The 27226-nt window shown below is 36.7% G+C and overlaps 1 protein-coding gene and 2 non-coding genes across 3 annotated transcripts in view; all 3 read left to right on the top strand.

Moving 5' to 3' along the window:
• KCTD16 (potassium channel tetramerization domain containing 16) overlaps positions 1 to 27226 on the top strand; it is a 327577-nt gene that overhangs the window by 28953 nt on the left and 271398 nt on the right. The window lies entirely within an intron of this gene.
• Positions 16906 to 17069, top strand: LOC126028820 (U1 spliceosomal RNA). The gene has a single exon (XR_007502524.1). It is a non-coding gene; the product is annotated as a U1 spliceosomal RNA (small nuclear RNA).
• Positions 18912 to 19042, top strand: LOC126028817 (small nucleolar RNA SNORA51). Its single transcript, XR_007502523.1, has one exon. It is a non-coding gene; the product is annotated as a small nucleolar RNA SNORA51 (small nucleolar RNA).

Genomic DNA, 27226 nt, shown 5'->3' with positions numbered 1-27226 from the left:
TCTTGAAAATATTTAACATAGATATTCTGAGCAGATTATGAATTTGACTCTTGATAAATTGACTTAATATTTTTGAAAAATAAACTTTTTGTATTTTTGGTTAGTTTCTTAGTCATATATTTCTTTGTACTTTTATTTCCTTCGACTGATGTTCACTTCTCAGAACAAGTATAAATAAAGATGAAATAGAGAAAACATAAGAAAGCACCATGAGCAAAATATTAATTTTGTTTCCATCTTTAGTGTATTGTACAAAAAGTTGCCATAATTATTCACTTTGTAATTTTTTCTAACAACATCGGCTCTGGGAGTTATTACTGTTGAAAGAAAGCATGAATAATGGTCTTTAAAACAAAATTCCTGCCCAGGTGCAGGAAAACGGATGGGCCGAGTGAGTTGAGGGGCCGGACCTGTTCACTGCTGGTCCCAGGTGCAGGGAGGCTTGGGGGCAGAGTGAGTGAGTGGAGGGGCCGGACCTGTTTGCTGCCAGTCCCAGGAGCAGAAAGGAGGGCGGGCCAGTGAGTTGAGGGGCCAAACCTGTTCGCTGCCAGGCCCAGGTGCAGGAAGGCATGCGGGCAGAGTGAGTGAGTGAGTGAGTGAGTGAGTGAGTGAGTGAGTGGAGCGGTCGGACCTGTTCACCACCGGTCACAGGACCAGAAAGGCAGAAGGGCCAAGTGAGTGGAAGGGCCAGACCTGTTTGCTGCAGGAAGGCTGGTGGGCTGGACCTATTTTCAACTGGTTCCAGGTGCAGGAAGGCAGGTGGGCCAAGTGAGGTGAGGGGCCGGACCTGTTCGCTGCTGGTCCCAGGAGCAGGAAGGCTGGCGGGCTGAGTGAGTGAGCGAATAAGTGGAGGGGCCGGACCTGTTAGCAGCCAGTCCCAGGTGCAGGAAGGTGGGCAGGCCGAGTGACAGAATGAAGGGTTCCTGGATCAGAATACTGCTGACCCCAGGTGGTGGAACAGGGGAGAGCGAGGGCACAGCTGAGCCCTACTCTATTGTGGCAAGTACCTGAACTGAACTGTCTGGCAAGAAGAGGGGGAGGACTGAACGACTCAGTTTTTACTGGAGGTCGGAAGAACTTGGCAACCTCAGCCAACATATATTCCTACATATATCCAAGAGAAGGTACCCAAGACACAGGTGGCAAAAGTGGGCTAAAATTGGAAGGCACTGCCACATCAATAAATGCAAAGAAATATGGGTAAACTAAGGAGGAACCTAACATATGGAGATATGGAGAGAAACCCTAGCAAGTTTCCAAGTCCAACAAAATGCACAGATCCATTGGAAGAAGATATAAAAGCAGCCATGAGAAAGAAAATGGAAGCCATTATAAAGGAAATGACAAAAATGCTAGCCACTGAATACAAGAATTCCATGAATGAACAAGTCAGCCAAATTAAAGAAGAACTATCAAAGAATATGAAAGAATCCATACAAAGGGAATTAAAGGAGTTAAAAGAAACCATAACAAGCCAAATGAGCAGAATCACAGAGATGGAGGAGCACATTGAACAACTCGAACGAAAACTGCAAACAAAAAACGAGCAAGAAACCAGCAAGGAAATAAAAAGCAAAGCACTGGAAAGAAAAGCCCAGTATCTAATGAACAAGGCCAAAAGAAATAACCAAAGAATTGTGGGTATACCAGAAGGAGAGGAAATAGGGAAAGGAGAAGAACAAGTAATCAAGGAAATAATAACAGAAAACTTTCCCACCCTCTGGAAATAAGATTCAGTACAAATCCAGGAAATGAAGAGAGTCCCTAATAAAATAGACCATAATAAACCAACACCAAGACATATAGTAGTCCAAATGGCAAACAAACAAAAACAGAGAGAGAGATGATCTCCTTAAAGCAATAAGGAAGGAAAAATCCTCAAATACAAAGGAAGGGACATAAGAATCAAACCAGATATCCCATTTGAAATAATTCTAGCAAGAAGACAGTGGAATGGCATATTTAAATGCCTGAATGAAAGAAATTTCCAACCTAGGGTCCAATACCCAGCAAAACTCTCATTCATATGGGAGGGCAGACTAAAAACATTCTCAAATATAAACAAACTTGCATTATTTTCTCAAACAAAACTGATCATAAATGACCTACTCAGAGTTGAATTACACAATACAAACCCCCAATTGTAACAACAAGCACCCTACACAACACAACTGCACACAGTCCTCACTGTCAATAATCTCCCTAAGTGTTAACGGACTAAACTCTCCCATTAAGAGACACTTAGTAGAAAACTGGATTAGAAAACATAAACTGGACTTCTGCTGCCTGCAAGAAACACACCTACAACTACAGGACAAGCACAGGCTTAGAATAAAAGGATGGAAATTAATTATTCAGGCTAATAGAAAACAAAAAACAGCAGGGACAGCCATTCTTATATAAGACCAAATTTCATTCAACCTCAAAAGAGTGATCAGGAAAAAAAAAGGGTTGCTACTTACTGATCAGGGGAACACTAGACCAAGAAGTACTAACCCTGGTCAATTTTTATGCACCTAATATAGAACCAGCAAAATATGTGAGGCACCTGCTCACAAACCTGGAGAAACACATGAAGGGAAGTGTGATAATAGTAGGAGATATCAATACTCCACTATCACCACTGGACAGATCCACCAAACAGAAAAACAGCAAAGAAATAAGAGCCCTAAATAAAAAATTAGAAGATCTAGGGTTAATAGACTTATATAGGACCCACCATCCCCAGAAAGTAGAATATACATTCTTCTCAAGCCCACATGGAACCTTCTCCAGAATAGATCATGTCTTAGGACACAAATCTAACCTATATAAGACTACAGATGTAAGGATCCTTAGAAGCACCCTATCAGATCACTATGCAACAGAGGTCGAAATTGACTACAAGAAGAAGCAATGAAGAAAAACTAATACCTTGAGATTAAACAACATGCTGCTCAAGAACAGGTGGATCAAAGAGCAAATCAAGGAATAAATAAAAAGATTCCTTGAGACAAATGATAATGAAGAGACAACTTGTCAAAGTCTGTGGGACACAGCAAAAGCAGTACTTAGGGGAAAACTCATAGCAATACAGGCCTATGTCAAGAAAGAGGAAAATGACAAAACCAACAGTTTAAAGGATCACCTAAAGAAATTGTAACAACAGCAGCAAAGAAACCTAACCACACCAGAAGGCAAGAAATAATAAAAACCAGAGCAGAAATAAACAACATAGAAACTAAGAAAAAATACAAAAAATCAATGAGACCAGGAGTTGGTTTTTCAAAAAAAAAAAATAAACAAGATAAACAAACCACTGGAAAAATTCACCAAAAAAGAGGGAAAACATCCAAATCAGTAGGGTTAGAAATGAAAGGGGAGAGATTACAACAGAACCCCAAGAAATACAAAATATCCTGAGATCATATTATGAACAACTATACTCAGGCTAGAGAACCCAGTAGAAATCAACAGATTCCTGGAAAAATACCATCTTCTGAGACTGGATAAGGTAGATCTAGAAAAGATCATACACCATGACTAAGTGGGTTTTATCCCAGGAATGCAAGGTTGGTTCAACATATGCAAATCAACTAATATCATACATCACATCAACAACAAGAAAGAGAAAACGCACATGATCATATCAGTTGATGCAGAGAAGGTGTTTGACAAAATCCAACACCCTTTCCTGTTAAAAACACTCAGCAAAATAGGATTAGAAGGAACTAAGCAAGGTTGTCCACTCTCTCCACTCTTACTGAATATAACCTTAGAATTTCTAGTGATAGCAATTCAACAAGAGACAGGGATCACAGGAATCCAAATTGGGAAATAGGAACTTAAACTATCTCTTTTTGGAGATGATATGATGATATACATCAAAAACCCTAAAGAGTCTACAGTAAAACTCCTAGAAACAATTAACAAATGCAGCAAAGTGGCTGGCTACAAGTCAATACACTAACGACAGTAGCATTTTTCTAAACAAATAACAAAGCTGAGGAGAGAGAGATTAAAAATACAATTCCATTTAAAATAGTATCAAAAAAATAAGGTACCTAGGAATCAACCTTACAAGGGAAGTGAAGGACCTATACCAGGGAAACTTCAAAACACTCCAGAAATAAATTGAAGAAGATTTAAGGAAATGGAAGAATATTTCATGCTCATGGGTAGGTAAAATCAACATAGTCAAAATGACTATCCTACCCAAACTACTATATAGATTTAATGCAATCCCCATCCAAATCCAGGCATCATTTCTTAAAGAATTAGAGCAATCAATCATAAAATTTATCTGGAACCACAAAATATCCTGAATAGCCAAAAACATATTGAAAAACAAGAAGCTGGGTGGCATCTCTTTGCCTAACTTGAAACTATACTATAAAGCCATAGTGATCAAAACAGCATGGTACTGGAACAAAGACAGGACCTCAGACCAGTGGGTTAGAACAGAATTTCCAGACATAACCCCCCAGATATACAGTCAACTAATATTTGACAAAAGAGCCAAGAACTTGAAATGGAACAAAGAAAGTTTCTTCAACAAATGGTGTTGGTACAACTGGAAAACCACATGTAAGAAATTGAAAATTGACCCATACCTCACTCCTTATATGAAAGTCAACTCAAAATGGATCTAAGAACTTGAAATCAGACCCGAATCTATAAAATTTATTGATAGTATAATAGGTAGGACACTCGAAGACCTATATATCGAAAAGGTCTTCAAAGAGGGAGCACCAATGGCAAGAACTTTACCGTCAAACATAAACAAATGGGACTACATCAAACTAAAAAGCTAGTGCATGGCAAAAGAAACATTACTTAACACTAGAAGACAATTAATGACTAGGAAAAATCTTTTCACTTGACATATCAGATAAGGGCTGATATCCAGAACATACAAAGCACTCAGAAAGCTGAGCCCCCCCCAAACCAAATAAGCCATAAAAATAGGAAGATGAAATGAATAGACACTTCTCTTACGAAGATCGAAAGATGGCCAACAAACACGTGAAAACATGATCACCTTCACTCATCATCAGAGAAATCCAAATCAAAACAACAATGATGTAACACCTTACACTAGTGAGAATGGCTCACATAATAAATAATGGGAATAGTCTCTGTTGGTGGGGATGCAGTATGAAAGACACTCTCATCCACTGCTGGTGGGAATGCCCCCTAATCCATCCCCTTTAGAGAACAGTCTAGAGAGTGCTCAAGGAACTCAGAATTGAACAGCCATTTGACCCAGCAATTGCTCTCTTAGGTATCTACCCCCAAGTTGGAAGGATATTCATCCCAAAGTATGTGTGCACCCACTATTTAGCGCAGCTCTCAGTATAATAGCCAAGTCTTGGAACCAACCTCGATGTCCAACAACAGATGAATGAATCATTACGATGTTGTATTTATACACAGTGGTATACTACGTGGCAGTGAGAAATGATACAATCATGGACTTTTCAGCAACATGGATGGACCTAGAACATATTATGTTAAACTAAGTAAGCCAGAATATGAAAGATAAACACAGAATGATAGCACTATTCTGAAGTACCTAGAACATACACCTTATGTACAACTAATACTCAATGTTCAAATAACAGAGTTTAACTGGAGAGAAACTCCAAACACTGTAACAGTCAACATATACTGAGGAGTAGTGCCCATATCACATGAAAGAGGAATAACAAAATTCTTGACTACACATTATACTATAAAGAAACTAACAACAGAAAGAATAGCAGCAAAAAGAGAACAAGTATGTAACCAGCCTTTTACTACAAATGCCCATAATAATCTCTTAGGGATCCTATACAGGATTACAGGTAAAGATTACCATGGGAAATCACTGACTCAAATGGAAGCATTTCAATATAATATGATATAATGCCTTAATCTTACTATATTTAAAATAACCTCTCAGCTTTTTTTGTCCACAGGCATTCTTGGATACGAAGGGTGGACAACCTAAGATGGCACCTTGGGACTCAGTCACATGAGATACCATACCCAGTTTGCGATATGAAATGGTCTTGATAAAACTCTTTAACATACTCTTTATTTCTAAATTATACCTTCTTTTAGGACCTGAAGTACATGACCAGCCAGATCACCGAAGCAACAACTGTGACCTACAGATTTATACACAGGGCCTACTCATTAACACATTCAAGCAAACTAACATTCCTTTGCTCTTTTCTCCTATCTTCTCACTATTTTTTCGTTTTTTTTTTTAATCTTATTTGCTCTTTTCTCCTTTTCTGCCCCTTCCATATACTTCCTCCTTTTCCCCCTGTTAGAAATCTGTCTATTCCTTCACTTGTCAGTCTCATCCAGATTTCCCACCTTATTAAAACTCTTCACCCTCAGTTCTTAATCTATTAGGCATCAAAACTGACCTATCCCAATGAACCAGTATCCAGCACCCAAGGGACAGGACACCCACTCAAACCCACACCTTATCTTCGGAAAGAAAAGACAACCAACACCCCTGCTGACTCACGCAGTGTGGCCCTCCTTACCAAATCTTCCTAACACAGACTGTTGCTTGATACCGGACTTAGCTCTAAAAGAACTACCAATGCAAGAACTCTACCCAAGACCTTTGTGCCACAGATCTTTTGCCAATCTCAAGAAGGTCAGGGTGTGTGATGAAAAGGCGCCTAGGAACCCACACCCCACAAGAAAATCTCAAAAGACAATGGGGAAACCTATAGTTCCATCATAAGTATATGCCTTGTATAACACTACCTCTTTACTGACTCTTCCCCAAATATAAAGTAGTCTCCTGCATCACTTTTTCCTTTAATAACTTTTTTTATTTCACTTTTTAATTTTTATTAAAAAACTTTTTCTTTATATATATATTTTTATCTCTATTTTTATCTTTTTTTGGGAGGTGTGTGATTTGCTTCTTTTTTCTTCTCTTTCCACCCCCAAATGCACCGGCAATATAATGTAGCGCCATTTCTTCCTGCAAAGGCACACTAAAAAAGGGGTAAGACTATGTATAGAAACAAGCTCTTATCTACTAGGGATAAAAACTTATACTTTTTTACACACAGGGGCATCTCCCACCTTGTATATATGTCCTGTGGACCCAACTTAGACCTTAGGTGATTAGACGCTGATCGTCCAGCCTGGAACCCTATATCCCAGGCATAGAAATGACACTGTTCTTCACAAGAGCTACAGAAACCAAATCCGACCTGGGACATCCTTAATATTGCTCAAACACCAACATGGCCCAGCTCTAATATGATATCCTGACAATGAGAAAATTAGGAACAACCTGACCTAAGAGCAGGTTATCCTACCTCAGCAGCTAAGGATAAAACAAAATCAGAAGACTTGTCACCCTTTGGTCTGTGCAAAAGCCAAGATCGTGAGCTACAGATGACTGGCTGATAGAACCATGACCGGGCAGTATGTATCCTGGGACAAATAAAAAAGCCCTAGTCTAGGGTTTGATCTATGACCTGCATAACAACCATGATCTCTAATTCCAGAGGTCTGACTGAGACAGTAGCAACTGAATGGGTCTCCTGGTAACATAACGAAAGACTCTATCCCAGGCTCCAACCTAGGATCAGCGCAAGGACCAAGACCACCAACCAAAGAAGACGGATTAAAATGACACTAGGGAAACAGAACTTTTAGAACCACAAAGAAAGACTTCACCATAAGTTCCATCCTTGACCTGTGCAGAGACTGAGGTCTCTTGATACAGAGACCTGACTTTACCACCCAGGACGGAGCAGAAGTCTCCCATACACCACAAAAGCACCAACGGGAGAGAAAAAGAACTAGAAAGGACTCTATAGTTAATCTGATGATAATATACTGTATCTCTTAGGCCAAGGGAATTCTTTGTCGAATGACCCCAATGTTTACTGTGCCTACGCAGGAGGGAAGAAAAAAAATTTAAAAAGGAGACAAAAAGTAAAAAATAATATTTTTTTAATTTTATCTAGTTTTTATCGATTTCTTTTATTTGGTGTGGATATTGAATTGGTTGTACCCATTTTTTTTTCTTTTTCTTCTTTCGTTTTGTGCTCTGTCATATTTTTTATTTCAAGACCATGGCAAGTATGTGGTACCTGCATTTATTGCTGTAGTGCCCATTGGATATTTTATTCGATACTTCTTTTTATACTGTTGTGGTGTTTCACCTTCCTTTTCCCCTTCATCTCTCGAACCGAGGGTGAGAGCCTCTAGAAGCACTCTGCCCATTTTAGGCATATTTGGTTTTTACCCCATCTTATTACTTTTCTCTTCTTCAAACAAAACCATATAACTTTAACTATCTACTCCTGCCTCCCAATTAGAGAGGGATACAATGGAGGTACCATAACCAAACAGTTGTAAGATCACTAAGTTAGCTAAGCACAGAGAGGAACACTCATTTTAGCAGCCCCAGGGGTGAGGGTGGAGGCTATGGGAGGCAGGATGGGAACGGGGGTGGAGGGAGGGCAATTCGGTGGTGATAATTCCCCAATGTTAATACATATCTAAAATATTACTGAGAATTATATGCAAGCCACTATGATTAAAATAAAAAAAGAGGGGCCCGGAGAGATAGCACAGCGGCGTTTGCCTTGAAGCAGCCAATCCAGGACCTAAGGTGGTTGGTTCGAATCCCGGTGTCCCATATGGTCCCCCGTGCCTGCCAGGAGCTATTTCTGAGCAGACAGCCAGGAGTAACCCCTGAGCACCGCCGGGTGTGGCCCAAAAACCAAAAACCAAAAACCAAAATAAAATAAAATAAAATAAAATAAAATAAAAAAAATTAAAAAAAAACATAAAATAAAATTTTCAAAAAATAAAAAAAACAAAAAAAAAAACAAAATTCCTATGCTTTCAAATTAGTGCTTTGGAATTTTTTATATTGAAAATAAAGCCTAAGGTTAGTGTATTATTTTACCAGATGAATATAGTATATATTTCTTCTAAGAATCATAAGGAATATGGCAAAAATTCTGGTTTAATAATTTCTGCTCTGACATGAAAAACTATTTGTAAACAAGAAATCTATTTGGGGACTGTTTTCGAAGTATACCTCATATGGCCATTCTCTTCTGTACAGCAGGAATACTTTCTTCTTATCATAGATACATTATCATATTGTTGATAGTCTATGATTTGCCTTTATAATTTGCTTCCTTTTGTGAGAAGCAAGTTTCTTCCAAACAACTAACCATAATGTAATTAAATAATTGCTTTGTTAATTTGCTACTGCAATCTTCCTGAACAGCAATAAATGAAATATATTATTTCAGTAATAGTATATGCTTAAATTCTGTGATATAAACAATAATCATGGCTTGCCTGCATTGAACTCTCTCTTTATCATTTATTCCCATAAAATCTTTCACAGTGAGAAACTGAGACTCAGGGAGTTTTCATATGTGCAAGGACAATTTTCAGGATTTCTGAATAGGAAAAATAAATCTAGTAGAACTGAGGTTGAGGAAAGTTCATTATCCAAAACTGGGTGCAGAGCGTACTGATGGATCTTAGTGGTGGGTACTCTGAGCCTGAACATTAAAAACATTATTCTACTTCACAAGCAAACATTTGTGGACTTGGACTTGTGATCTACAAGCCAACTTCAAACCCCATGATCCTTATTCCAATACCAGCACTTTTAACTGTCATGCCATATGACAGAAATAACAGATGGCTATGCTCTCTTTTTCAAACTCTCAAAGACAGCTCTTCAGGGAATCACACCACTAGATTAAGCAAGATGCTTCCATGCAAGAAACATGGAGGTGGGATGGTGGAAAGGGCTAAACCAGGTTGATTTTTTTTTTCAAAATTTCAAGCCTTATGATCATGATTTTCCCATGACAAAGCTTAAAAACAATTAAACCAGATTGAGTTGAAATCTGAAAATCTGTCTTCAGTTACCCACACAGAACTTCAGGGATATAATCTCATATCCCAGAGACTCCCACACAGCCTTATTTTTAAGAATTTTATTGCCTAGCTATCACAGAAATTAAAAAGCACAAGATTTAACAGTACAAAGGAATGTCAAAAGTATTTGAAATAAAGTAGGAAGACTTTACCCTTGCCTTCTTTCAATCGACCAAATAGCTAGGAGATATATTACTATATATTGTTATACATAGTATGCAAAATATGATACTGTATATTATTTATAATCTTTAGAAATACAAAGGCATATTGTTAATTTCTGGTTTGGTTGTGGAGTCATTACAAAGCTGATATAGCTGCAGTAATGTTAAATAAATTCAGGTATTGTTGGTCCCTTGAATAAAAACACATTTAAGCCTGAGTCAATGTCTAACTCAAAATGCTGTTTACATAATAAACTATACTGAAAATGAACTGTTCTTTTAACATTCTGCTTGGTTTTAAATTTGGGTAGAGTTAATTTTGGATATAATTTTAGTGGAATTATTTTTTAATAATTGCTTTCTATTACCTCTAAAGTCTAATTGTAAATGATAGTAGGACTATATTGAAAATCTAAAAAAAAAAGAGAGAGATTCTTGGCTTAAAACCAATTAGTCCTATTCTGAAATATCAGTGAGATTCCTGATTCCTTCCTTTTCTTCTTATATATGTGAGCTATGGAGTTTTATCAAAGTGTATAGCTATAAGTAAATTAAAAAACAGTATTTCAACTGTGATTAGTATTTAATAAATCTTTAATAACTATTTTAAGTATTTATTGCTAGGTGATTTAGATCATTTATAGAAAACATCTTTACAAAATGAAAAGTAGAAAATAGATAAAATAGATTAAAATAATGCTATTTTATTTTGTTTTTGGATCATTCCTGACAATGCTCAGAGGTTACTCTTAGCTGTACACTCAGGAATTACTCCTGTTGGTGTTTGGGGGACCATATGGAATGCTGGTCATCAAACCCAGATTGGCTGCATACACTTACCCACTGTACTACTATCCCTTTGGTTTCAACAATATTATTTTTAGGATTGTAGAAGAGTCAAGAAGGTGACAGAAAACTGGAATGCATACTTTATGTCTGTGAGCTGGGGTTTGATCCTTGGCATCTCTTCTTCCTCCCAGTGGTCCTCAAACTATGGCCCGCGGGCCACATATTTTAATTGTATCTGTTTTGTTTCTTCATTGCAAAATAAGATACATGCAGTGTGCATAAGAATTCGTTCATAAGTTTTGTTTTTACTATAGTCAGACCCTCCAATGGTCTGAGGGACAGTGAACTGGCCCCCTGTTTAAAAAGTTTGAGGACCCCTGCAAGCACTTAACGGTGTGAGTTGTGTGTGTGTGTGCGTGCGTGTGTGTGCCCAAAACAATAAATATGAAAAGAACTAGAACATGTATATGCTGATAAGCAGTACTTCAAATCTGAAGAAGAAATTTAGTCTACAGAAGGAGAAAGACGACTGAAGTGGAATCTGAATTTGGTTTAGAATAAACCTTTCTAACCAAATGGTTAAGTATGCACAACAGTTTAAGTATGGCACGTTTCACAATCTCTATGCTATGACTAGTTAAAAATGGCTAGAAATTTTTCAGGCACATTGAGACATTTTCCTAAAAAAATCTGTCATTCATGAATATATATTTATAGAATCAGGACAGTACATGCTAGCCCTGTACTATTGTTTTCAAGAGTTATAGGAATAAAAGGTCTTGTACTGAATTACACTTATAAGAATTTGTTTTCTGCTAGGTTATAATATTTTGCAGCATGAAAATTTTGAAGCATTTGCCCTTATCATCTTACAAAAATCAATAGAGAATATAGTCAATGTAGTAATATTGATAAGGAGCATATATCTCCAAATCTGGACATAATTGAGACAAAAGAATAGATATGTATGTTGAAAAGGCAAATCTTGGGCCTTTACTGTATATAATTATATTGTAGACAGTTGAGTGTATTTTCAAGTTTCCAATTAAAATTGAAAAATATTGTTGTTAAAATGTGATATATTCAAAGCTTTATTATCTTAACTACAAGGCTGGAAAATAAGGACAGGTAATAGACAATGGCCCAATCTATAGATCTACATAGAGAACAGATGGTAAAGAATTTCTCATAGGGTGTACTAACATACTTAACTTTACCCTAGGAGGTGGAAGTTCTTCTTGATGGCTAGTGACCAAAAATGTTCTGTTTTGACAAATTTATTTTCATTTTAGGCATTGTGATTTACAATACTCTTAATAACAGGTTTCACAGTACAATGTTCCAACACCACACCCTCCACTAGTGTAGCCACCCCTCAGTCACTCCTGTCCTGCTATTCTGTTCCCACAGCATAGAAAACTCAGTTCTATAGACTAGTCCTCAAATTCTGTTGCCTTTGGCCACTTGTGATTCGATTACAGTGTTTATTTGAACCCCACATATAAGACAAATAATTCTGTATCTGTCCCTCTCTGCCTTGCTTAACACAACATGATATTCTCCAAATCCATTCACATAGCAGCAAATTACATGCTCTTATCTTTATTTATATTCAAATAGTATCCCTTTGAGTATATATATGCCTTAACTTATATAATTCAGCCATCTGTTTTTGGACACTCAGGATATTTCCATATTTTTAACTAGTGTGAATAGAGATGTGTGAACATAGAAATGCAAATGTCTTTTCTGAATAGAGTTTTGGGGTCCTTAGGGTAGATCCTCAGAAGCAGATTTCTTTTGGTGATATGGAAGTGAAATTATTAGTTTTATTTTTTTTGAAAATGAAGTTTTCAAAAGAAAAGTTAAACCAATTAACGTTACCACCAGGAGTGAATGAAGATCTCTTTCCCCAACATTAACCTTCAAAATCAGTGTTTTCCTTCTTTTTGATGAGGCTTAAATAATATCAAATAAAATACACACCACTGCTGTTAGATACTTATAAAATATATTGTGATATGACTTGGGGTATGACTTCTGGGCTCATTCTCATATTTTTTTACTCTTTTAAAATTTAAATTTCCTATTACAATGTTTTCACTATATTTAACTGTGTGAGAATTACCTTCAACATACTGCTCAGGGCAGTGTGTGGTGATAGAGAATAAATTCAGGGTCTCCATATACAAGATACATGCTTTAACCATTTAAACTACTCTATCCAAGAATATTTTGGGCAGATACACCTGGTAGTGCTCAGGTTTGACATCTTGTTTTGCACTCAGGGATTACTCCTGGTGGGCTTGGGAGACCATCTGGGGTAACAGGGATTGAACATGGGTTGGTTATGTGTAAAGCAAGCACTAGGATTATTACTGTAGCCACTCAAGATTTTTTAAAAATAAAATAACATTGCATTTTTAAATATACATTATTGAAAAAACACACCCATATATACCATATTAAGTTCACCAGTATAGTTTAATTTTGTCTTTTACTATGTAATTGACTCTTTTTACCTGATTTTCCCTTTACCCCTGAATATTTCTTCCTTTTAGTGATATGACCTACTTTATTTTCATTAATTTGGATCATTTTTGTTGAGCACTTACTTTCTTTTTTTTTTTTTTTTTTGTTGTTTTTTGGGCCACACTCGGCGGTGCTCAGGGGTTACTCCTGGCTGTCTGCTCAGAAATAGCTCCTGGCAGGCACAGGGGACCATATGGGACACCGGGATTCGAACCAACCACCTTTGGTCCTGGATTGACTGCTTGCAAGGCAAACGCCGCTGTGCTATCTCTCCGGGCCCTGAGCACTTACTTTCTACCAAATATTTCCTAAATATTAAGAAATTAGTGCAGCAAACTTAGTCCATAATCCTGAAATAGGATATTTACATTGATAAAACACACATCAATTTTGTTATTGCTAATATTTTAATATTTCTAACCAGGCATTAGTATAGTGATAGAGTCCACGATACTTTTTTATATATAGGTTAAAGTTCCTCAAATAATGTAATCTTTATTTTTATTTTTAAAGAAAAATGTTTTTTTTGTTTATTTTTTTAATTTAATTTAATTTTTTTTATATTTAAACACCTTGATTACATACATGATTGTGTTTGGGTTTCAGTCATGTAAAGAACACCACCCATCACCATTGCAACATTCCCATCACCAATGTCCCAAGTCTCCCTCCTCCCCACCCGACCCCCGTCTGTACTCTAAACAGGCTCTCCATTTCCCTCATACATTCTCAAAATAATGTAATCTTAAAGTACATACATGATCATGGCTGCAGAGATAATACAGCGGTTAAGACATTTGCCTTGCACACATCTGATCTGGTTTGATTTCCCCAAGCTTCTCTTATGGTCCCCTGAGCACTGTCAGGAGTGATTCTTGAGTGTGGAGCCAGGAGTAACTTGTGAACATCACCAACTGTGGCCCCCCCATACCAAAAAATTCAAAGATGTTCATGAATATTGTATATAGGATTTGTATATAGCTGGACTGTGAGGTTGGCAAAGTATTTTTTGCTGATTTGTATTATTACTATTACTGCTAATTATACCTTCATTAAAAAAGAATACTATTTTCAAGTTTTAAATGTTCTCGCCAATGAGCTGCTAGTATATTGAGTTTTTGAGCATACATAGCTGTACTATGAACTCATTCTTCTTAAATTACTCCTTAGAATTTTAGAAAAAATTAGTAATGTATAAGTGCAAAGTATATTGAAGACAATAATAACAATAGCTAACTTATTTTGATTACATATTTGCTGTCTAATCAGCAATGGACTCAAAAGTCAATCAATCTCTACAGCCACACAGCTAGTTAAACATAGTGCTAGGATTTAGATCTGAGTCTCTATAACCTCAATCTATATATATGGAAAACTGATTCATCTACCCTTCAAAGGTCAATCCCTTGAGAGTCGTTATGGGAGTAACCTCAAAATAAACATATATAATGTATAGTTAGAAGTAGATATTGTAGAAAAAGAAAACAGGGAAACACATTTTTAAAATGGATTGAAGACTAGTAGACATGAACAACAAATTCTTTCAAGGGCTAGTCCTTGGAGACTCTCTCAACCAGGGTTTTTAAATTAAGCATTTGACTTGTCCTTCTCTTCAACTTTGGGGGAAGTAAGAGATATGAGTAATTGGATAAGAAGTTCTAGAGAAACCTGTTGAGCTTCAAATTTGAATTCCTCCCTTAAATTTTTTTGAGCTGCCTTTTCTGGGACCCCCTTTTCCTTTAGGCAAATAGATAGTGCTTGATTGTAGTTAAAGTAGATTTGTTTCATTAAACCTAAGGCAGTTTCTATCTTCTTGGTAGATTTTAGGTAGAAGTTTACCTAAATTATAATGCAGTATATGCTAAATATCACTTCACTATATTTTCAAATCTTTTGCAGTAACTCCATTTTTAATTCTTAAACAATAAAAACCAAGAAGAATTTAAAAATCTATTTCCTTAGTCATTGTTACCTTATTTTAAGTGCTCAATAGCCATATATTAATAATGGCTATTGTTTTGAAAAGTAAAGCTTCAAGGCTCCTATTTTATTTTATTTGGTTTTTGGTTTGTTTTATTCAAGGGAAAGGAGGGAGCATTAGATTACAGCTGGTGATATGCAGGGGTCTATTCCTGTATCTGTGTGCAGTGGTTGCTTCCAGAAGTGCACAGAAGATGATACAGTGCCAACAATTGATCCAGACTTTCTAAAAAAAAAAAAAAGCATTCACTCATCCATTGAATTGTCCACCCAGCCCCCAAGGTCTTATTTTAAAGAGCCTAAGCTAATCAATGATATAGTATATAGATTCTTTAGCAATCCCTACAACTTCATAATTATTTTTAATGCACTATGTACTTATAGAACCTTAGTTTTGGAGTGATTCTATTTATAAATTATTTTGGAATTGTGTTGTCAGGGCTTTGATAAGAGCTTTTCAGTCCCCTGCCATAGTTCCAGTTTGAGTGGTTCTCTAGTCTTATAAATAAAGCCATATCAACTGTTGAGTAAAAGAAAGTCATATCAATTATGAAAGTTAATACTCGGTCACTTTGGTCACAGGTAGAAATAAAAGTGGTGACTTTTGTAATTTTCTTTCAATCCCAGAAAACATTCTGAGTGTATTTTTTATATACAATATATCAGATTATTACAATATATCATACTTATATCTACTTATTAAAATCTACATCGTGAGAGCTTAATACCATAGATGAGACTGTTTTATCTGAATTTTACTACCAGCAGAGAATCTTATCCAATGGATATTTCTTTCTAAGGCTGGAAAAGAGAAAAGGATGAATGAAGTTTATATGTCAGTTCTAACAGTTCATTTAAAAAAATTTTTTTTTTTTGGTTTTTCGGGCCACACCCATTTGATGCTCAGGGGTTACTCCTGGCTAAGCACTCAGAAATCGCCCCAGGCCTGGGACCATATGGGACGCCTGGGGATCAAACCGCGATCCTTCCTTGGCTAGTGCTTGCAAGACAGACACCTTACCTCTAGTGCCACCTCGCTGGCCCCTAACATTTCATTTTTTCTCTCCATCAAATATTTCCTTTTATCCACTTTGATTTGACATTTGTGCATGATGTTAGAGATCTGAGTTTGCTTTCTTGCTTGATGCTGACCAGTTGTCCCAACACCACTTGTTGATGAGATTTTCCTTGCTCCATTTTGCAATTATTGTTCCTTTGTCAAAGAATAATTGATTGTATGTCTGGGGTCATTATTTGAATATTTAAGACCTTCATATCAGACATGAAACTATAAGGTATATAAAAGAAACATAGACAAAATAATCTATAGTATTGAGACTAAAGGCATCTTCAAGGCGGAAACACCACTATCCACATAAGTAGAAGCAGAGATAAACAAATGGGATCACATTAAACTGAGAAGCTTCGGAAATTTAAAGAAAATAAGGAGTAGGGTAAAATGGTTTTTCACAGAATGGGAGATACTATTCACCCAATACGCCTCAAATAAAGTGCTAAAATACTTACCTGGCAGGGGCGATTCCATGATCACAAAGATGGTTTCCCCAGGGTGAGGCTCGCCCATTGCACTCCGGGTGTGCTGACCCCTGCAATTTCCCCAAATGTGGGAAACTCGACTGTGTAATTTATGGTAGTGGGGGACTGAGTGCGTGCTCTCCCCTTATAAAAAAGAAGAAAATAATAAAGTGCTAACGTCTAACATATACAAACTACTGACATAACTTAACAAGAAAATATGTCTAATCCCATCAAAGATGGGGAGTAGAAATGAACAAATATTTCCTCAAAGAAATACAGATGGATTGGGGCCGGTGAGCTGGCGCTAGAGGTAAAGTGTCTGCCTTGCAAGTGCTAGCCAAGGAAGGACGGCGGTTTCGAGTCCCCCGGCGTCCCATATGGTCACCCCAAGCCAAGGGCAATTTCTGAGCGCTTAACCAGGAGTAACCCCTGAGCACCAAACGGGTGTGGCAAACGGGTGTGCCTGAAAAACAAAAACAAAAAACAAACAAACAAACAAACAAACAGAAAATACAGATGGCAAAAGGGGCACATAAACAATGTTCCAACAATCACTAATAACCAGAAAGATGTGAATCATAAACAATGAGATATCATGTCATCGCCACAGGACCTGAAAAAAAAGAACACCACAAAGAACAAGCAAAACTACTGCACAACAACTGCTGAGTGGATGTGAAGTTGAAAGGAACTCTCTCATTCACTGTCTGGTGGGAACGCTGTCTAGTCCAGCCTGTGGAGGAAAATATGAATATTCCTTAAAAAAACTGGAAATTGAAGCTCCTGTATGATTCCCAGAATACACCACCTATTTATTAGGATATACTTTAGGACCACAAAAACACAATCCAATAATGACATTTACACTCTTAAATTCATTGCAGCACTATTTACAATAGCCAGAATCTGAAAACAGATGAGTGGCTAAAGAAATTGTGGTACTTATACACAATAAAATACCACACAGTGTTAAGAAAAATGAAGTCATGAAACTTGCCTTTACATGCATAGACATAGAGACTATTACACTGAGTGAAATAAGTCAGAGAAAAATAAACTTTCACTCATTGGTAGATCTTAAGAAAAGAGAAATAACTGCACTAATAACTACCATAACAAGGATAGAGAAGTAAAATGCCTGTCTCAAGACAGGCAGGGAAAGGGGGAATGAGAAAAATGGGGAACATATATGGTGGGAAAGTTGCACTGGTGAAGGGGTGGTGTACATTTTATAACTGAACCCCAATTACAAACATGTTTGTAACCATGGTGCATAAATAAAAATATTTAAAAAATTCTTTTAAATTTGTTTTATTGTAAGAGATCTAATTCAGTGACAATAATATAAAACATCATAGTTCTATCCATAATGACTGAACTATTATATTCTTTAAACTTTAAATGGAATACATTGATATAGTTAGATTTTCTTGTTTCACATTCTTTAGATCTTTTGTATGTGTTGTTCCCTACATGTGGTTACATGTAATTATAATATAAAATATCCCTTTACAATGTTGTATTTGATTTACTAATATTTTTCAGAGAACTTTCACAAATAGTTATAGTTATGCTATAGTTTTCATTTCTTGTAATTTTTCAAATAGTTTAACATTGTAGAATGCTGACCTCATAAAATAGTTTAGAATGTACTGGCTATATTTGTGTATTTGAAAGAGATTGTACAGAGTTAGTAAAGTGCTTTCCTTGAAAAACAAAAAAAGAAAAAAAAAAAGAGCTTCCATGAAAAGGAAAAATGTTGAACATAGAAAAATCCTTTGTACCTAAGAAGATAAGGCAAAATTGCCAAAGTGTTTTAATTGTATTGACTGGTTTTTATCTCATTGTGATAAAATCTCTTTTCTCTAGCAGTCAACCTTTGAGAAGGGTCGGGAAAGGAGGCAGTATAGAAAAAAAATTAAGACTGGGAAGATAGTTCAAAGTACTGAACTGGATGCTTTACAGGTGACAGACATGTTCTAGTTTGATGTCCAGATCAAGATAGTCACTCTAATATCACTGGGACTGTATACAAAAAGGAGGTACAGTAAATGCACCCCATATACACCTCAACCCAGGCCCTTTGACTGGTCTGTATTGTAAATTGGGGGACAAAAAATAATATCATTGGGAGTTACTCTGAGTATAGAGCAGAAAGCAGAACCTGAAGCCTACTGTGTGGCCCGCACAACCCAAAAATTAGTACTTCCAGTTGTAATATTTGTTATGTTTATCTGTGCATCTATTAAACTGTAGATATTTAGACAACATTATCTATGAATTATAATGAAATTGTAATATTTTGTAGTTAGATAAAATGTTTATAGAATTAAAAAAGTTACAATATAAACAGAAGCCCTATTGCAAACATATATAAGCTTTAATTGCTGTGTTTTCTTCTGTAAGCATTTGTTTTACCAGTCATCTTATGCCAAAAATGTGTCATCCTATTGGCCAAATTTCAGTAATAGTGAAATAAATGAGTTAATTTTGGTTTAGATGTTGCTAGTGCATGCCCTCAACATAAAAAGTCCAAAATACTTGTTCAAACATTTTGATTTGGTAAGTCCTTTGAACAGCTCTTATTAAAGCAGGTATTCCTCAGCCTCACTCTACAAGAAATATCGTGATTTAACTCTTTTGTGAGAAATATAATATGTGAAATCTTCACACACTTTTTGATTTTCATTTAAATATATTTGAATAGCCTATATATCCTAATAGATATCCTAATATAGATCTCTATATTTGCTACTGTTACCCAGAAACCAAAATTATTTAGGCAACATCAGAATCAGAGGTTCCCTTCAATGATATTATTTGTAAGCAAATGTATTCATATCATAAATATAAGTGAAGACAATGGCAATTTAGTGACAATTATTCTAATATACACATCAAAAATTTAGGGTTGCAACCTCCAGTTGTTAGTCAGAGAAACATTGGTCTAACTGTCAGGCTTCTTAAAAAAAAGGAAGGAGACAAGTCCACTCACCTTACCAGGTTGTTATATGGCTTAAATAAAATGATGCTTATAGGAAAATACTTAGTAAATATAAAACCACCAACAAAGTACTTTACACAGAACTAAATCATATCTATTATATTTCCCTTTTCACAGAAAAATTTATTATGATTGAAAATGGTAAGATGACTCAGATACCAATATTCCTCTAAATGTAGCATAGCCTTCTAAATCTCCTCTTAATAAAAACAGAAATACATCGCTAACTCTGGTCTCTTTAGAATTAAAATTCAAAAGAGTTAAAATTGGTCCAATAAGTAATAAGTGATTGGCAGGAAATATAGGCACTAACTGCACTTAGACTGAGCTCAATTTTTAAGCCAGAAAGCACATACATGCTTTTCTCTTCTGGGAGTGAAACTTTTCGCCAGCATGGGGAATAGCAGGGCTTCATGCCTAAGACCTTTTTTTTTTTTTTTTTTTTTTTTTACCAAGCTTAGGGGAGGCTCTGGGGCTCAGGTTGCTCCCAACAGCCTTTCCTCTCCTTCCTTCCAGACTCCAGGGCTATCCCTGGGCACCCACCCAGGGGGCCAGCGAGAGGGGTGCTGCCCCCCAACAGCCTTTCCTCTTCTTCCTCCCAGACTCTGGGCCATCGAGGTGGGTACCGTGAATTTAAAGGGGATCCCAGGTTTTCCCTACCCCCCAACCTGCACAAGAGGAGTGTGTGTGGGCAAGTCCCCAGCAACTTTCCTTCCCACCAGTGTCCACTTTCAAACTGGGTGGGGCCCAGTGCCCCTGCAAGTAAATTATAGTTTAATAGGATATCATAGGGTTTAATCTATGTAATGCCCCTGCAAGTAAATTATAGTTTAATAGGATATCATAGGGTTTAATCTATGTTTATAATATACAGAATGTCTTTGTTGTATACTTTCCTTTCCCCTGGCTGACCACCTTACAAGCTAATTTCTAGTCCTTTACTCCCTCACCCCCACTGCCTATTACCCCACATTTAACCCTTTTTACCCTCAGTTCTTGGATCTTCATGAAGCAAATCATTATCCCCACTCAAGCCAGCTGCCAACCAGCTCCCAAAGTGAAAATTTGACTCTCAGCCTGAGAAGAAACCAATACTCTGCTCCTATGTATCTACTCTTTTATTTTATCTTTATTTAAACACCGTGATTACAAACATGATTATAGTTGTATGATTACAGTCATGTAAAGAGCACCCCCCTTCACCGGTGCAACATTCCCACCACCAATTTCCCAGATCTCCCTCCTCCCTACCCCCCTACACCTGTACTCGAGACAGGCTTTCTACTTCCCTCATTCATTCACATTTTATGATAGTTTTCAGTGTAGTCATCTCTGCAACTGCACTCATCACTCTATGTGATGAGCTGCATGTCCTGAGCTGCACCTACCAGCCCTCATCTCTCTTGTCTCTGAGATACTGTTAAAAATGTCCTTCATTTTTCTTAAAGCCCATAGATGAGTGAAACCATTCTGCGTCTTTCTCTCTCCCTCTGACTTACTTCACTCAGCATAATAGATTCCATGTACATCCATGTATTGGAAAATTTCATGACTTCATCTCTCCTGATGGCTGCATAGTATTCCATTGTGTATATGTACCACAGTTTCTTCAGCCACTCATCTGTTGAAGGGCATCTTGGTTGTTTCCAGAGTCTGGCTATTGTAAATAGCGCTGCAATGAATATAGGAGTAAGGAAGGGATTTTTGTATTGTATTTTTGTGTTTCTTGGGTATATTCCTAGGAGTGGTATAGCTGGATCGTATGGAAGCTCAATTTCCAGTTTGTGAAGGAATCTCCATATCGCTTTCCATAAAGGTTGTACTAGACTGCATTCCCACCAGCAGTGAAAAAGAGTTCCTTTCTCTCCACATCCCCGCTAGCACTGCTTGTTTTCCTTTTTTGTGATGTGTGCCAATCTCAGTGGCGTGAGGTGGTACCTCATAGTAGTTTTGATTTGCATCTCCCTGACGATTAGTGATGTTGAACTTGGTCTCATATCCTCCACCTTCCTTCACTGTGTACCTGTGTTTGCTACCATAATTGATTTCTGAGAAGTTCTTACTCAAAGGCATTTCCTGATATGGGTGAAGGGAGTGGTTTTGCAGACTCCAGAAGGCCAAATCATAGACCAAGGTGGCGTCCCGAATTTAAAACCCTCCCCACGACTTTTTTTTTTATTATTTTAATTATGACAACAAAGATGCAAAGAAAGAGGACAGGGTAAAGTTACAGTGGAAGCCCAATCACCCATAAACAGGATTCTCAGTAGTCCCATCGATGATATCCCAGCCTTGAACTTTCAGCCAAAGAACATTAAGAAAAACAAAACTGAACCCATGTACAATAAAATTACTTTGTCCCTCAAATCCCCAGTTGTAGTACATATTAATTCTTAGCAGCACACCATATAATCTAAAGATATTAGACTTATGTAACTCTTTAAACATTGAGGGCAAAGTACATTTATCTAGTTCCATGCACATGCTTACTAGTTTAAGTTAACCTCAAAAGTTTTAGTGGGTTGTTTTTCTTAAGGATTGGAGTCAAGGGAACATAGTAAAAAACGATATTAAAGTGGCATTTGTTTGCATAGGCCCACCAAAACATAAGGGACATGGAAAGACAAATTATGGTCTAACTACATGGAGACCCTACCCCTGAAGTTTCCTGGCACAGGACTGACTCTAGGCTCCAGGCAAACTAGTTTGTCCAATTCAAGTCATCGTCTGTAGTGGCAATACACCTCCATTCCTCACATAGTCTCTATTGTTGGTATCATGCTTCTGTATTAAAGATCCTGGAGTCTGCATATCCCATATTGCAGTCAGGATGGTGCAGAGCATCCTCTCGTTTCACCTCACACTTAAGGGGCAATAGAGAGAACCATGTCCTGTAGAGCAAGTCATTGTTGTTGTCACGTCTTCTCGCAGGTCATTGTTGTTGTCACGTCTTCTCAGTGTAAACGGAAGTGTCTTTTTAGGAGGTCGATGTCAGACCCTTGGTAATGTCTTTCCTGGTAGAGGATTGCTTCCAACTGTTGCTATAAAAGACCTTGGATGTTTCATAGATAGCTTGCCTGGTTCCAGCGTGAATGGAGAATGCCCATTCATCTGAGGCCTGTGCCAGGTCATTATATCAATGTTCAGGGTGTAAGGTACATTGTAATGAGATTTATTAGATAATAACTAATCTGTATGTATAGTGTTTTCCCATTTTAATGTGTCTATGCAAACAAGGATCAATGCCATGAAGCGTTATTGGTGCATCTGGAAGCAATAGGAACAAGACCAGCAATTTCCATGACATAGTTCAATCATAGGCATCAAACTGAGGGACAGTTCCACCAACAATCCTTACTGAACAGCTTACAAAGAAAAGACAAGATGAAAAGTGGATAGAAACATCATGGTAGAAGAATATATAGAGAGTTACAGCAGTTAAAGAAAATAATCATAAAATATTCAAGAGATATATGTGTTCAATATGTGTTCGATTTGTGTCCTTCTAAATAGTTCTGGGATTTGTAAGATCTACTGTATGTCTTTGGTCAGAGATTAAAACTGTGTGTTACTGAAGTTAAGAAGGGTAAATCTGGGTACTGATGGTTGGGAGGAGCATATGTTCGCGCGGGGGTGGCAGGATTTTTTTTTTTTGATTTTTGGGTCACACCTGGCGGTGCTCAGAGGTTATGCCTGGCTGTCTGCTCGGAAATAGCTCCTGGCAGGCACGGGGACCATATGGGACACCGGGATTTGAACCAACCACCTTAGGTCCTGGATTGGCTGCTTGCAAGGCAAACGCCGGCTGTTCTATCTCTCCGGGCCCTCCCCTGACTATTTCTAAAGACATAAAAGGGCATGTATGTCTCCTTTCTATATTTTGATGTATTCCCTTGACAGCTATAACTCTTTTTAAGTGTTCTCTTGTATGGTGACAATTTTGCCCACTTTTTTTTCTTTTCTTTCTTTTCTCTTTGTGATCTGTTCAATAGGGCGTTCTGGTGTAGGAGTCTCTCTGTTTAGAGTTCATATTGGAACTAAGTTTCGGGGATTGTTGGACTTGTTCTCTAGGCCCCCAGACGCACCAATGATATCTTGTGGAATGGTTCCTTTATTGCATAAGCACATTAAAATGGGAAAATATTACATATGCAAACAAGTTTTATTTTAATGACTCAATTTTATTTCAATAACGCAATTCTTTGGATTTATAAAACTTTCAGGTCTCTATATCTTGGAAAATTTTATGTGCTACTTTCCAAACTGGAAACTTTGATATTCCTACAACAGAGTCTAATTTGTCTAGCTGTTGTTTATCTTAAGCAACAACACTAATTTTGTTGAAATCTTAAATTTTCATTCATTTGTATTTAACTAGATTTATGGGATAGTTTGACTTTATTCCATCACAATTTGACCTACAGACAAGTTACTTAAAGCCTTCGTGCAAAAGTTTTCTCATCAATAAAATGAAAATAATGAGATTACCCATTTATGGAATTGCTGAGGAGATTTAATATAATGAATCTAAAGTACTGAGTGAAATTTTTGGCTCACAGTAGGGCTCAATGTATCACTATTTTAAATAGGGTGGTTATTTTGTTTTAATCTTTGTAGATAGAAAATTATAAAAAAATTTGTTTTTGGGACACACCCAGTGGTGCTCAAGGGTTACTCCTGGCTCTGCATTCAGGAATCACTTATTATAGGACCAAGGGACCAAGTGTGATGCTGGGGAATCAAACCCAGGTGGGCCACGTGCAAGGCAAATGACCTACCCATTGTGCTATCACTCTGGCCTGAAAATTCTTCATTTTTTATCAACTGTTATAATCAAATCTCAACTTGTGAGAGACAATATTGAATATTCAAGCCTATGGGGATGAGCTTAATACTCACTGAAGCATTTAAATTCTGATCTGTATTTTATTTATTTTATTATTCTGAATTTTACATTTGGCCTTACTCAATGCTGCTTCATACTTACTCCTGGCTCTGCATTTAGGGGTCACTCCTGATGGGAATCAAGGAGCCATTTTGGGTACCAGTGATTGAATCTGAGTCAAATGTTTGCAAAGCAAGTGCCAACCTGCTGAACTATCTATCAGGACAGACTGATCCTTATTTTAAAGTCACAAAACCTACATAAATTAGAAATTTTGAATACATGTGAACCTTTATTTTCCTTGTCTAAATTTTATTATCTTTTTTGCATGATTTAAGAATGATAACTTAAAAGTAATTTCACATAATGATTTTGATACTAAAAAGGTCATTCATGGAATTAATTAAATCTAGGACTAGAGAGATTACATATATCTTAATAATAACATGTTACAGTACTAATATAATTAGACAACTAACTTTTACTTACCTATAACTGTGTGCCAGATATTATTAGATACTGATGATAAATAGATACCTCTTTTGTCCATGAGGTACTGATGTATTAGTGGAGACACAAACCCAAGTGCAAGGAATTTGTACTAAATAATTTATAAATATATGTTGTGTCTGATGTCTAATTTAAAAGTAGAGAAATCAATTCTACCTATTAAGTCAGGAAAAACTCTGGAGAACAGGTGACATTTGAGTTAAGACTTTCAATGTGAGTGCAAGTGGGGATGATGCATCAGGTCATGAATGAGGGGATGGATTATGTATTAATTCCATTTTATTTCACAGATATAACCTATCTATAGTGATATAAAGATAATTAAAATGTGAAAACTTACATTTTTGAAATAGAGAAAATGTCACTCATAAAGGAATTTGTTTCTAGGACAGCAGAATGAAAGAAAAATTTGGAAAACCATTAAAGTAACTGAAAATATTCAGTAAAGAAGTAAAAAGTGATGCAAATACTTGGAGTTTGGGGAGCAGAAAGGATATCATAAAATGAGAATCATCTAGAAGAAAGTAGACTTTTATTGAGGTGGAAGAAATACACCTGACAGTGCTCCAGGCTTATGTCTGGCTCTGTGTTTAGGGATTGTTCCTGGAAAGGCTTATGGGACCATAACTGGTGACAAATCCCTACCCATTATAATATTACTTTCCTACTACTAACTGCATAGTTTGGTGACCTAAGAGATAGCTTAACATTAAGTTTCGTAGTTTCCTCATCTCAAATACACTTTGAATTAAACAACTCAAACGGTAACTCTTTCAGCATTTTCAGAATATATTTTATTCACAATGAGTAGCTCAGTATTGAATTATAATTTAATGATCTGCTTGTTTTCCACTGAAAAATGCTCCATGACTAACATAAGATACATTAGGTGGTTTATTGCTGGTTACTTGCCATACATGAATGAAGATACCACAAAAAAAATCTGTATTTTGTTCTCTGTCTTTATTGTACCTTCTTATTAACCCTATTCTGGGGGAATTCCCCTATTCTGGGGGAATAATGGGTCATTACTCAGAATATTTCTTCTACTTTGAAAAATTGCTTTCTTATGACTTTGCCTAATATATATATTGCTGTTTGTCCACCTCAGGCTGAATACCAAAAACTAAAATAATTTTTTGTTGTTGTTGTTTTTGGATCATACCTGGCAGCATTCAGGAATTACTCCTGCCTTCTGTGCTCAGAAGTTGCTCCTGGCAGGCTTAGAGGACCATATAGGATTTTAGGATTCGAACCAGGGTCCTTCCTGTGTTGGCTAAACACCTTACTGCTGTGCTATTGCTCCGGTCCCAATTTTTAACCAAGTTGGTTTTCTTCTCCTTTTAAAAAATAGTTACTATTTAGATCAGATGTCATGAGGCTGATTTTCTTGCTATCATAATTGTGGTTTGGCATATTGATACTGTATTAAATTTCAACTGAGCAGATGGTGCCAGGAATTAAACTTATGTTTATCAGATGTAGATTATCAAACCGTAAACTTATACATTGGTATCATTATTTAAAGAAAGTTAACCTAAATGACTTAGCATTATTTTTCTTTGTGATTATGTTTTTTCTAGTGAATGCAAGTGGTTTCGGTTTGCTTATTTTGTTAAAGGATAATTGTTAAGCTTCATTTAGTATATAATTTTTCTCAATGTTGGTGAATATTCCATTCCCTAAACCTATTCTATTATTTTTCAGTTTTCCTAGAACTGAACAAAAAAAATTAGTCTGTGAGTGGGACCAAAGCAATAGAACAGCAGGTAGGGCATTTGCCTTGTATGTGGCCACATGAACGTGAACATGAACCACATGAACATATGTGGTTAGATCCCCAACATCCCATATTGTATCCTGAGCCTGCCCAGAGTTATTCTTGAGTGCTGAGTCAGAAGA

Source organism: Suncus etruscus, chromosome 14, assembly GCF_024139225.1.
Source record: "Suncus etruscus isolate mSunEtr1 chromosome 14, mSunEtr1.pri.cur, whole genome shotgun sequence".
Classification (NCBI taxonomy): domain Eukaryota; kingdom Metazoa; phylum Chordata; class Mammalia; order Eulipotyphla; family Soricidae; genus Suncus; species Suncus etruscus.
The sequence above is the reverse complement of the archived record's forward strand: the minus strand, read 5'-3'. Positions and strand labels throughout refer to the sequence as shown.